At 36.6% G+C, this 12,880-nt stretch overlaps 1 long non-coding RNA gene across 3 annotated transcripts; it reads right to left on the bottom strand.

Annotated features, from left to right (window-relative positions):
* Positions 1–316: 316 nt before the first annotated feature.
* Positions 317–11,411, bottom strand: LOC125794541 (uncharacterized). 3 transcript variants are annotated; one of them, XR_007433642.1, is made up of 9 exons: positions 11,109–11,411; positions 5,458–5,638; positions 5,282–5,322; positions 5,138–5,203; positions 3,168–3,229; positions 2,346–2,443; positions 1,283–1,378; positions 1,112–1,182; positions 317–885 (listed from the first exon to the last, which is right to left on the bottom strand). It is a non-coding gene; the product is annotated as an uncharacterized LOC125794541 (long non-coding RNA). The 3 variants fall into 3 exon arrangements; XR_007433643.1 differs by having other exon boundaries at positions 5,463–5,638; positions 11,109–11,410; XR_007433641.1 differs by lacking the exons at positions 5,282–5,322; positions 5,458–5,638; positions 11,109–11,411 and having other exon boundaries at positions 5,138–5,275.
* Between the last annotated feature and the right edge of the window lie 1,469 nt (positions 11,412–12,880).

The raw sequence follows: 12,880 nt of genomic DNA, 5'->3' as shown, positions 1-12,880 counted from the left end.
TCTAGAATTAAAGTTTGTGTTTATACAGTTTGTGTTCTACACAATTACATAGTACATTATTTTATTTACTATTATAAGCTGCACATTTGAGATTTGATTGTAAGCCTTTTATATGAGAATGGCACTGACAGCGCTTCTGAAAAAGGTCACCTCTAAAACTGCTGATTCTAAAGAGTTTAGAGTTGCATGCCCACCTGTAAGACCAGACTTTTGGTGACTTTCAAAACAAACAAGTCAATCAGATCTATCCTTAAAACAATTGCAGAAATTCAGCAACCCAGATCAGTTGTTAATTCAAAAAAGTGACAGACAAGTGTTACAGAGACATTAGTATTTATTTCAATACATGTGTACTACAAAAACATGTTTCTGCACACATAACCATTGACCATTTCACAGTGGCAGCCTCGATTGCTTTATTTGATGTACACTCAAGCTTAAAGAGTAAGATTTACATTTTGGAGGCTTAATATGCTAAACTGACACAAACATTTGTCTTCATTTAAAGACAAAAAAACATTTGACAAACAAATGCATAATATTGTGGTGTATGCACGGCTCAGTAAAAAGCTCTTACAGTGAAGATGGGGGATGGACATAAAGTTGAGGTTATATAGCTATAGCTATAGCTTTAGGGGCACAATATGCCCGAATCCAATCCCTAAACATCACTCGCCTTTTATAAGTGTGTGAAAACCTACATTAGAGCAAAGATTTAGACCTTGTGCAGGGCTTAAGGGTTTTAGTTGAGATACACAAGCAAGTGTCGTCTGCTACATAAATGCAGGGTCACTGAAAGACACGGTCACACCAAAGTCCTCCTTGTAGATGTCCCAGGTTTTGGACTTACGTGGGTTGTCCGGTTCCTCCCTTGACAGATAGAGCCTGTTTTGGGACCAAAGCATTATAGATTGCATTCAAGCAGCAGTCCATATGATTTTTCGTTTTACATTGAAAGCAGTAATGTTACTAAACTGAGAGGGGACAAAATATCAAAATATTCTAATTAATGAATTAAGTGGCCTGGCATTTTTATATATAAAATCTAAAACCTGGTAGGTAAACAAAGCCAGTGTCTGCTTCTGAGGACAATGGACAGCAAAAACCTCACCTGTTGTTCTCTACAAATGAAGTGTTGAACCAGAAATAGAAAGGATAGTCCTCATACCCCTTTGGAAGACCCTGGGCATAGAGAACAATAGAGAAAAAACATTTTGCCAAACAACTGGAAAAAACGATGTCCATAAAATCATTCTTACGTTACAATAGATTGGGAACTTACAGCCCTGGATTCAAACATGACCTTAACATCACCACAAACCACTGGCCCTTCCTGAAAGCTGATCACCACGGCATTGTTTTCAGTATCTGGGAACAGCTGGTAAAATATGAGAACACAGTATATGAGCGAACAGTAAAATAAACACAAAGGAACATAAGACAAACATCTGAAAGACCTTTCCCAACAATTACAATGTGATTTATGTTTTTAGTGGGCTGCTACTGTCTTTAAAGGTTCAATATTATGAGCTTATTGAATATTTAAAAGTTGTTCTTTAGTACATATTTAAAATATGATTTGGGGTTAAGATGATACCGATTCACAAACACTTTCACTAGTGTATGTATGTACAAAATCTTTTAATAGTGTATGTAAGGCTGTTTTTTCACACTATAGTTTGTTTGCTCTGGTCCAAGTCAGGTAATTAATTGATTCTCTTGGAGCATTTCCCTCATGGTTTGTTGTTTTAACAGAGGATAAAATTCAAGCTCACCAAAATGAGTCACAACAATCTTTGTAATCTCTTTGGTTGTTGGTCAGAGCTGTCTTGGCTGGGAGCAAGAAAGTAAACAGATTTCTGTGCAGTTTAACATGGAACAACAGCAGAGGTGGCATGTGTTCATTTGACTGACTCCACATCTTAAAACTGACAGAGTATGCTTGACAGATGGGTTGGATCAAGTTCAGATCATGTTCACATCACAAACCAACCAATTCAGAGTTCAGACCAACAGTTCTCAGCAGTCTCATTGCAGTTGTGATTACTGTACTCATCCATGTCCAAACAAACAGCACTACACGTAAATATGAACAGTTTATTTTGACAAATAAAAAAAGTAGGTGTGAAATCACCCTAAACTACTAAATCATTTAGGGGTTGTGGGATTAGCCCACTTCACATGTCTGTTCTGGATATGCCATATAGCTCTGGTTTTAATTAGGAAACCACTGTGTTTAAGGTTCACAGTTTTTCACTTTTTTGTACTGAAACTACTCTTGTCATTTGACTATGAGGAAGTAAATACAGTTTTATACTGTAGAAAACCTTTAAAAGTTAGCTTACCCTACAGTTCGTCTGCGTGGCACAGACACACTGGAACACCTGCTCTCTTTTCACTATGATCCGCACCTTCAGATCACTGCCATTGCCCTTTCCCACACCTGTACAACAAACACAGCAATGCCCAGGAGCATTAAATTACATAACCAATATACATAACAGTGCAGTCACTCTGAAAGGAGCAGACTGACAGCAGATTTTAATTGGAACTACACAGGAAACAGCCCCTAAACATACACTGCCCCCCAAAAGTACTTGATAAGTCAGTCTCATTTCTTTATTTCTGCTTTAGACTGAAAACAAATTGGGTTTGACATTAAAAGATGAATAGGAGACAAAAGGTCAACAATTCAGCTTTTGTCCGAACTTACCAATTTGTCTTCAATATTCATCTTTAAATTATATTTTTGTTACACCAAAATGTTTTCACTAGAGCAGAAGAAAAAAAATCAATTGGCCTCAGTGTTTCAATACTTTTGTAGGAGAGTGCAGACATACAGCTCTGGAAAAAAAAAAACACTTAAAAAATCTCATTGAAAACCTCTGGAATATAATCAAGAGGAAGATGGATAATCTCAAGCCATCAAACCAAACTGAACTGCTTGAATTTTTGCACCAGGAATGGCATAAAGTTATCCAAAAGCAGTGTGTAAGACTGGTGGAGGAGAACATGCAAAGATGCATGAAAACCATTTTTTCCCCAGAGCTGTATGTTTAACTACTTGGTCTCAGTCTTCAACTGAGCACAGCAGAAACTAAAGGAGCAGTTCTGACACACTGAATATATACATACACATTCACCTCACCTCAGGAGAAATACAGTACCTGCGCACTCTCAAACTAAACGCTGTCAATCAACCATGTACACACCATCGTACCCGTGCGCCCTGTTGCAACAGAAAAAAACAGTTCTCAAGTTGACTTGATTCGAAATGCTCAAGGGCCCTTATCAAATATTACATTACAAACACATTTTCTTTTAACTTAAATTCAGCTGGTCAGCCATTGTGTGTTTGTTTCTTTAGTCTGGCACCCCTGCCGTCTATGAGACTACATACGTAAGAAGAAGAGGACAGCCGGGCATAAGCATAAACAGTGTACAATATGAAAAATAAAATACAGCGTCTACTGTCGAAATTTACTAAACCTCATGCGATTATTAAAAGATCTTAAAATTGTACAACATTCTACATCTATATTTGGTACAAAATATATTTGGCTCATTGTTAAACGGGTTACCAGAGTAACCACTCGACAACCACCTTAAAGACCCTAGCAACCATCTGGAATACAACTGCACAGAAATCAGCTAGGAACACAACACAGTAGCCATGTAGCAGCACCTTAGCAGGAAGTGGGAACCATTTCAGCAGTGAATATTATTAGTACTGTATCTTTAACATTGAATTCCATTTAATTAACTGTGTTCTGTGTCCATGGTTTGGTTTCCCAAACAGAGATTAAGCCTTTCATTTGTAGCAGAGATGGAGAGACAATAAAAACAGAAAGACAGTAAAATTAATCAAAATCTTGATTAAATACTTTTGCTAGTTTTAGTTTCCTCACTGTTTCCCCTGATTGTTGCAGTCACCAGGACAGTCATGTGTGAACTGTATACCTAAAGTCTTACACACCTGCCTAAAACAACTCTCTCAAACAGAATTGCTTTAGGTTTCTTCAGGTTTATGACCCCCCGTGTAACACTTCTCTATAAAAAGTACAGAAGTACAAACTGTAGCTATGCAACAAACCTTTTTCTGCTTTTATGGAGAGTAAAATATTGGTCACACAATTCAAGTCAAGTCAATTCGTAAGCAAATCTATTTGAGACAACTAACTGCAGTTAGAAGTGACTGCATATTGAGTGTCCAGCAGATTTTGGCTGGATCACCCACGGAGTTAAGCTGCAGAGCAAACTTCAGACACCCAACATAAACCCTATTGTGAAGCGATTAGCTTTATCTATGGAGTAATGCATTTTTTCTTCATGACATCAGGAAAATACAGTATTCTTTGCTTAAATGACTCATGAATCATTTTACGTATTGCATTCCCCATCAAAAACATGTGATAAGAATATTATAACCAACTTACAATAAATACAGAAATACAGTAACATGTTCATAACAAACAGCTCTGGAAAAAAATAAAGAGACCACTTTCTGAATCAAGTTTCTCAGATTTTGCAATTTATAGGTATATGTTTAAGTAAAATGAATATTGCTGTTTTATTTTATAAACTATGGACAACATTTCTCCCAAATTCCAAATAAAAATATTTTAATTTCGAGCATTTATTTGCAGAAAATTATAAACAGCTGAAATACCAAAAAAAGATGCAGTTCAGCTTTGTTTGTTGTTTGATGTCTTGTGATCATCCATCTTCCTCTTGATTATATTCAATTTGGTAAAAATTGGTAAAATCAAAGAAATTGATCATTTTTAAGTGGTCTCTATTTTTTTCAGAGCTGTATGTAGGCAACAGGCTATGCTACACAATCACTTGCCTTAAGCTGAGAGAAGCTCTGCACCTCTGAGGAGTCATGTGGTTCACCTTCTGAATTTGACTGCTGTATAAAGCATGCACCTGAGATTTGCTATACCCTGACATATCCGTGCCATGAAGGAAGAAAAAAAAAAACCTCCTCAGCTAAAATGAATAAGTGAATCCAGTTTGGATATGGCTTTAGACATTCAGCTGAACAACTATGGTGATGGGTTAACCTAAAAATCAAATCAAATACATATAGAAAACATTGATGATGTCTTTAAATCAGTGAAAACTTCAGCATCACCTTTGCCTCCTTTGCAGTGGATGGCAATGACATTCCCTCAAACTGGCAGTGTAGTTCAACATGTCACTGAGAACACAATAACACAAAGTTCAATATGTGAATAAGAGCTTAGGTTCTCTGCCCAAACCCAACCCAAGGTCTGACCTGGCTCGAGATTTCCCACCACTTTCCTCAGGTTCCTCGGGCTAAAGAAAATAATATAGTTATAAGTTATTTTCATTTTATATAAAGCTATGAATCAAAATATAGCAGAAACAAATCAAACTGTTTTTTAAAAAAAGTTGCACAAGTGCAAAGTGCACACTGTCCATATTACGCACTTCACCTGCCGCTGCGCTTTCCTCCAAATGTGCTGGCTGCTTGGCAATGCTGCATCAGCAGCAGCTCGAAAAGAAGCGGTGGCTGACTTCACATGTATCGGAGAAAGAGTGTGCTAGTCTTCATCCTCCTGGTGTGTTGGGGCATTACTAGTGATAGGGGGAGTCCTAACGAGTGGGTTGGCTGTGTAAATTGGGGAGAAAATGGGAAAAAAATATAAATAAAATTATAAAAGAATTTCTTTTCTTTTCTTAAACCATGTTATATTATACTAGATTAGAGGAAAGTCATTCAGACATTGTTGTAGCCTAATGTTTAGGCCTTTGGATCATTGTTTGCATTGTTCATGTTATAATCTTTTGGAGATCTGTTCCTAATAATTAATAATATTTTTCTTAAATAATAGGTCTTATTCATTCTTCACTCATTCTAAACAGAACGAAAATGTTTTTTAAAAGCTCAGTTTTAATGCTCTACTTACTCAAAAAATGTCAGGTTTAATTTGGGCTTTGGCTCAAAATGACAGTGTATGGGGCAGGTTGGGTCGAGCTCTAATGTGAATCCTTATACTGCATTCCATCTGAAGTAGGAATTCAGAACTGGAAATTTCCAAGTTCTAAGTAGAACATTTCAACTGGAATAAACCCACAAGTTCAGAACGCAAGATGGCTGCACCAAACATCAACAGTAGTAAAAGCAGTAGTATTTTACGTTTCATTAGCACGTCTAGCTGTTCATGTTTCCATTGTGTGTGTGAATGTGCGTCTGGTATCGCTGACAATGCAAAAAATTATAACCTGGGACATATAATGTGGGACATTTTTTGGTTACATTTGCTATAAAACACTGGTACATGATTAATAATTAAGTTGTAGTAAACATGAAAGTCTTTAGCTTATTTTATAATTCCCTCTGGAAAAAAAGAAAACAAGGGTAAAATATGTATACACATGTAGATTACAAATAGTGTTAACCTATAAATTTAAATTATTTTCTGTGCCTTTTCTATGCTTTCGCAGCACATTTTAATGACCATAGCGTGTTTAAAACATCAGAGTAGACAAGAATGTATATCAAAACTGATTATAGTAGGCCTATATTTACATTAAATATATTTAAATAATAAAAAAAAAAAACATTTATTTAAGCAATGCTAAGACACAATCTTCAATAATAAAATGTGTCAAATTCTGAGCGCTCCATAATGTAGGGCTAAATTACTTCACTCTGCACTGATGTATTAATCAGCTCAGACCCATTTCAAACACTGATAAACATTTCTAATGTTTAACCTGTAAACAGTATTTCACACTTTCATCAAACATGATATAGAATCTTCTGTTTAAAACTTTGAACAGAATCAATTTTTAAATAAACTAATTTGGCATATATCTGGCTGTCAGGGAATATGTTTAGGTTGTGTCTATATTGTGTAGATTCTTTATTTTTTTAACAGCTTTTAAATGCATCTGTTTAAATGTTGCCTTCTTGTCACCATTACTGGTAATTTACTTGCATATATAACCAATATGCTTCCCAAAGAGTGGAAGAGAGCAAGAGCTTAATTACAGCCTAAACACCTAGATTTTTCTCTGTGAATTTACAGTTATATTCCATCTGAAACTCCAATCAAGTTATCAAATTATTTTTTAAATAGCTTTTCTCAGTCGATAAACAGAGTCGATAAACAGAGTCAATAAACAGAGGCAATAAATGGAAACACAAAGATCGCAAAGAGTAAATTTGACTTTGACTTTGTTTTTTTTTTTTGTTTTTTGTTTTCCAAAACTTATCCAGGCCTGAAAATGACTATTTTCAAGTTCCTTGACTTTTCCAGGTTTTTCATGATCTAACTTACTGCAGAGATTGTAAACTCTGTAATGATCGGGATGCTTTGTGTCCAGAAATATGGCAGCTTCCTAAATACAGCAAATTGTAATTGTTACATAAAAATCTGTTTAAATCAATAATTCAGCTAAAATAATTGCCTTCTACAGACTTTTCAGTTTTATTTTATTTTCTTAATTGTTAAGCTTACTTTTATGGGATTTCTGTAGAGTGCCTGCTTTCCAGGTGAGGGAAAAGACACGGCAACAAACATTATTAACTATTGGATCCCAAACCAAAAGCAGAAAATCTAGATTCAAATAAGATTACATAATTAGGTAAAGCATCCCAACCTGTGACATAGGACGATCTGAAGAGTACTAGTCTTCTTCTTTAAGAAAAACCTGGAATTAGCCTGGCCCAAGCTGATTTCATACTTTAAAATGAACTGGCAACATGGTATAACGAGCCATAATGCACAATTTTTTTTGTGTAAAGCTGATGTTCCAGTGTGATTTTGAAAGACTTTTTCATATTGGGCCAGACCAAATACACATGATCTAAAGAGTACTAGTCTTCTACTTTAAGGAAAGCCTGGAAATAGCCTGGCCCAAGCTGATTTTATACTTTAAAATTAACTGGCAACATGGCATACCGATCCATAAGGCACAAAAAAGTTTAATTTAAAGCTGATGTTCCAGTGTGATTTTGAAGGACTTTTTCATCTTGGGCCAGAACAAATACACATGATCTGAAGAGTACTAGTCTTCTTCTTTAAGGAAAACCTGGAATTAGCCTGGCCCGAGCTGATTTTATACTTTTAAATGAACTGGCAACATGGAATAACGATCCATAATGCACAAAAAAATTGAATATAAAGCTGATGTTCTAGTGTGATTTTGAAGGACTTTTTCATCATGGGTCAGAACAAATACACATGATCTGAAGAGTACTAGTCTTCTACTTTAAGAAAAACCTGGAATTAGCCTGGCCCAAGCTGATTTCATACTTTAAAATGAACTGACAACATGGAATACCGATCCATAAAGCACAATTTTTTTTATGTAAACCTGATGTTCCAGTGTGATTTTGAAGGACTTTTTCATATTGGGCCAGACCAAATACACATGATCTGAAGAGAACTAGTCTTCTACTTTAAGGAAAACCTGGAATTAGCCTGGCCCGAGCTGATTTTAGACTGCACAATTAATTGGCAACATGGCAGCACAAAAAAAATATTATTTAAAGCTGATATTCCATTATGATTTTGGACTTTTTTTCCGGACCAAATACTCATGAGATGAAGAGTTCTGGTATTCTCAAAATCAATGCTTTATATTCATTATTTCTGTGCAAAATGGCTTTCATGTCATGTTGCCAATTCATTTTAAAGGATAAAATCAGCTCGGGCCAGGCTAATTCCAGGTTTTCCTTAAAGTAGAAAACTAGTACTCTTTAGATCATGTGTATTTGCTCTGGCCCAATATGAAAAATTCCTTCAAAATCACACTGGAACATCAGCTTTACATAAAAAAATTGTGCATTATGGATCGGTATGCTATGTTGCCAGTTCATTTTAAAGTATAAAATCAGCTTGGGCCAGGCTAATTCCAGGTTTTCCTTAAAGAAGAAGACTAGTACTCTTCAGATCATGTGTATTTGCTCTGGCCCAAGATTAAAAAGTCCTTCAAAATCACACTAGAACATCAGCTTTACATTCAATTTTTTTGTGCATTATGGATCGGTAGGCCATGTTGCCAGTTAATTTTAAAGTATTAAATCAGCTCGGGCCAGGCTAATTCCAGCTTTTCCTTTAAGAAGAAGACTAGTACTCTTCAGATCATGTGTATTTGCTCTGGCCCAAGATTAAAAAGTCCTTCAAAATCACACTAGAACATCAGCTTTAAATTAAACTTTTTTGTGCCTTATGGATCGGTATGCCATGTTGCCAGTTAATTTTAAAGTATAAAATCAGCTTGGGCCAGGCTATTTCCAGGCTTTCCTTAAAGTAGAAGACTAGTACTCTTTAGATCATGTGTATTTGGTCTGGCCCAATATGAAAAAGTCTTTCAAAATCACACTGGAACATCAGCTTTACACAAAAAAAATTGTGCATTATGGCTCGTTATACCATGTTGCCAGTTCATTTTAAAGTATGAAATCAGCTTGGGCCAGGCTAATTCCAGGTTTTTCTTAAAGTAGAAGACTAGTACTCTTTAGATCATGTGTATTTGGTCTGGCCCAATATGAAATATTCCTTCAAAATCACACTGGAACATCAGCTTTACATAAAAAAATTGTGCATTATGGATCGGTATGCTATGTTGCCAGTTCATTTTAAAGTATGAAATCAGCTTGGGCCAGGCTAATTCCAGGTTTTCCTTAAAGTAGAAAACTAGTACTCTTTAGATCATGTGTATTTGGTCTGGCCCAATATGAAAAAGTCTTTCAAAATCACACTGGAACATCAGCTTTACATAAAAAAATTGTGCATTATGGATCGGTATGCTATGTTGCCAGTTCATTTTAAAGTATGAAATCAGCTTGGGCCAGGCTAATTCCAGGTTTTCCTTAAAGTAGAAAACTAGTACTCTTTAGATCATGTGTATTTGTTCTGGCCCAAGATTAAGAAGTCCTTCAAAATCACACTAGAACATCAGCTTTATATTCAATTTTTTTGTGCATTATGGATCGTTATTCCATGTTGCCAGTTCATTTTAAAGTATAAAATCAGCTCGGGCCAGGCTAATTCCAGGTTTTCCTTTAAGAAGAAGACTAGTACTCTTCAGATCATGTGTATTTGGTCTGGCCCAAGATTAAAAAGTCCTTCAAAATCACACTAGAACATCAGCTTTAAATTAAACTTTTTTGTGCCTTATGGATCGGTATTCCATGTTGCCAGTTCATTTTAAAGTATAAAATCAGCTTGGGCCAGGCTAATTCCAGGTTTTTCTTAAAGTAGAAGACTAGTACTCTTCCGATCATGTGTATTTGCTCTGGCCCAATCTGGCCCAAGATTAAAAAGTCCTTCAAAATCACACTAGAACATCAGCTTTAAATTAAACTTTTTTGTGCCTTATGGATCGGTATGCCATGTTGCCAGTTAATTTTAAAGTATAAAATCAGCTCGGGCCAGGCTATTTCCAGGCTTTCCTTAAAGTAGAAGACTAGTACTCTTTAGATCATGTGTATTTGGTCTGGCCCAATATGAAAAAGTCTTTCAAAATCACACTGGAACATCAGCTTTACACAAAAAAAATTGTGCATTATGGCTCGTTATACCATGTTGCCAGTTCATTTTAAAGTATGAAATCAGCTCGGGCCAGGCTAATTCCAGGTTTTCCTTTAAGAAGAAGACTAGTACTCTTCAGATCATGTGTATTTGGTCTGGCCCAAGATGAAAAAGTCCTTCAAAATCACACTAGAACATCAGCTTTATATTCAATTTTTTTGTGCTTTATGGATCGGTATTCCATGTTGCCAGTTCATTTTAAAGTATAAAATCAGCTCGGGCCAGGCTAATTCCAGCTGTTCCTTAAAGTAGAAGACTAGTACTCTTTAGATCATGTGTATTTGGTCTGGCCCAATATGAAATATTCCTTCAAAATCACACTGGAACATCAGCTTTACATAAAAAAATTGTGCATTATGGATCGGTATGCTATGTTGCCAGTTCATTTTAAAGTATAAAATCAGCTCGGGCCAGGCTAATTCCAGGTTTTCCTTTAAGAAGAAGACTAGTACTCTTCAGATCATGTGTATTTGGTCTGGCCCAAGATTAAAAAGTCCTTCGAAATCACACTAGAACATCAGCTTTAAAGCTCACCTTCCGCGAAAATCCGATTTTTCTTGTTTTTTGTGGAATACAGTAGGTCTCTCCGAGTTGAATGTGTACACCTGCACATTAAACTGTTTTGCAGCCCCCATTGTCTGCAGGAGCTAAGCAAAGAAATCCCCCCTCCCCCCCTCCGAAAAACGGGTGAATTTTGAATTAGGCTTGTTCGAGATGCGGCTGCGCCTCGCCTTGCTGGTCAGCGAGAGCAGCCGCGTGCAGGTGGGCGGGGTGGAGGAGCGGAGAAGTCAGGTCGGACAGTCTCCACCTGCAGCCCACGTGAACAACACAGGATCTCGCGATGAATGCGCTGTTTGTTTACTTCTGGTGTGAATAAAATCGCAAAAGTGAAACAGAGATAACATGAGTGTTATTAAATTGAGATAAAAACTTGTTATAAATATTCACAAAACATACTGTCATGTTACAGATGTATTGTGTAGTACTAAATTAATAATGGGATTAAATGTTTATTTGCAGACCAGCTTTTCTGTCCTTTGTTCTTGGAAATAAATACATCATGCTCATTTACACAGCTTTAATTGTTTAGCGCATTTCACAACACAAAAACAATAGAAGAAAAGAAAAGTAGATCTCAGTATAGAAAAGCTGGTCTGCAAATAAAAATTTAATCCCATTATTAATTTAGTACTACACAATACATCTGTAACACGACAGTATGTTTTGTGAATATTTATAACAAGTTTTTATCTCAATTTAATAACACTCATGTTATCTCTGTTTCACTTTTGCGATTTTATTCACACCAGAAGTAAACAAACAGCGCATTCATCGCGAGATCCTGTGTTGTTCACGTGGGCTGCAGGTGGAGACTGTCCGACCTGACTTCTCCGCTCCTCCACCCCGCCCACCTGCACGCGGCTGCTCTCGCTGACCAGCAAGGCGAGGCGCAGCCGCATCTCGAACAAGCCTATTATCTTTCTGCCTACTTAGGCAGAAACTCACAGACCAGCCCACCTTGGCTCGAGAAACTCCCAGAGGCGGAGCTGAAGCGACGCAACATCACCGCTCATCAGTTAGGAGGTGGGAGGCAGTGAGCGGCAGAGCGGTGGAGGGGCGTCGCAGTGCTCCTAGCCAATCAGAGGAGAGATATTTGCATGCTGTTTGCATGTATGAAAATTCATGAGCAAAGCTGGAATCCGGTTATTTTGGACACACCCCTAAAACAGTCCATTAAAAAAGAGCTATACAGAGACACCTGAGCACTTTTTTTTTTTTTTACAAAAACGGCTCACATGTCATTCATTCATACTAGAGACCACAACTAGACATTTTAAAATGAAAGAAAAAACGACGGAAGGTGAGCTTTAAATTAAACTTTTTTGTGCCTTATGGATCGGTATGCCATGTTGCCAGTTAATTTTAAAGTATTAAATCAGCTCGGGCCAGGCTATTTCCAGGCTTTCCTTAAAGTAGAAGACTAGTACTCTTTAGATCATGTGTATTTGGTCTGGCCCAATATGAAAAAGTCTTTCAAAATCACACTGGAACATCAGCTTTACACAAAAAAAAAATTGTGCATTATGGCTCGTTATACCATGTTGCCAGTTCATTTTAAAGTATAAAATCAGCTCGGGCCAGGCTAATTCCAGGTTTTCGTTAAAGTAGAAGACTAGTACTCTTCAGATCATGTGTATTTGGTCTGGCCCAAGATGAAAAAGTCCTTCAAAATCACACTAGAACATCAGCTTTACATAAAAAAATTGTGCATTATGGATTGGTATGCTATGTTGCCAGTTCATTTT

This window comes from Astyanax mexicanus, chromosome 2, assembly GCF_023375975.1.
Source record: "Astyanax mexicanus isolate ESR-SI-001 chromosome 2, AstMex3_surface, whole genome shotgun sequence".
Taxonomy (NCBI): Eukaryota; Metazoa; Chordata; class Actinopteri; order Characiformes; family Acestrorhamphidae; genus Astyanax; species Astyanax mexicanus.
The sequence above is the reverse complement of the archived record's forward strand: the minus strand, read 5'-3'. Positions and strand labels throughout refer to the sequence as shown.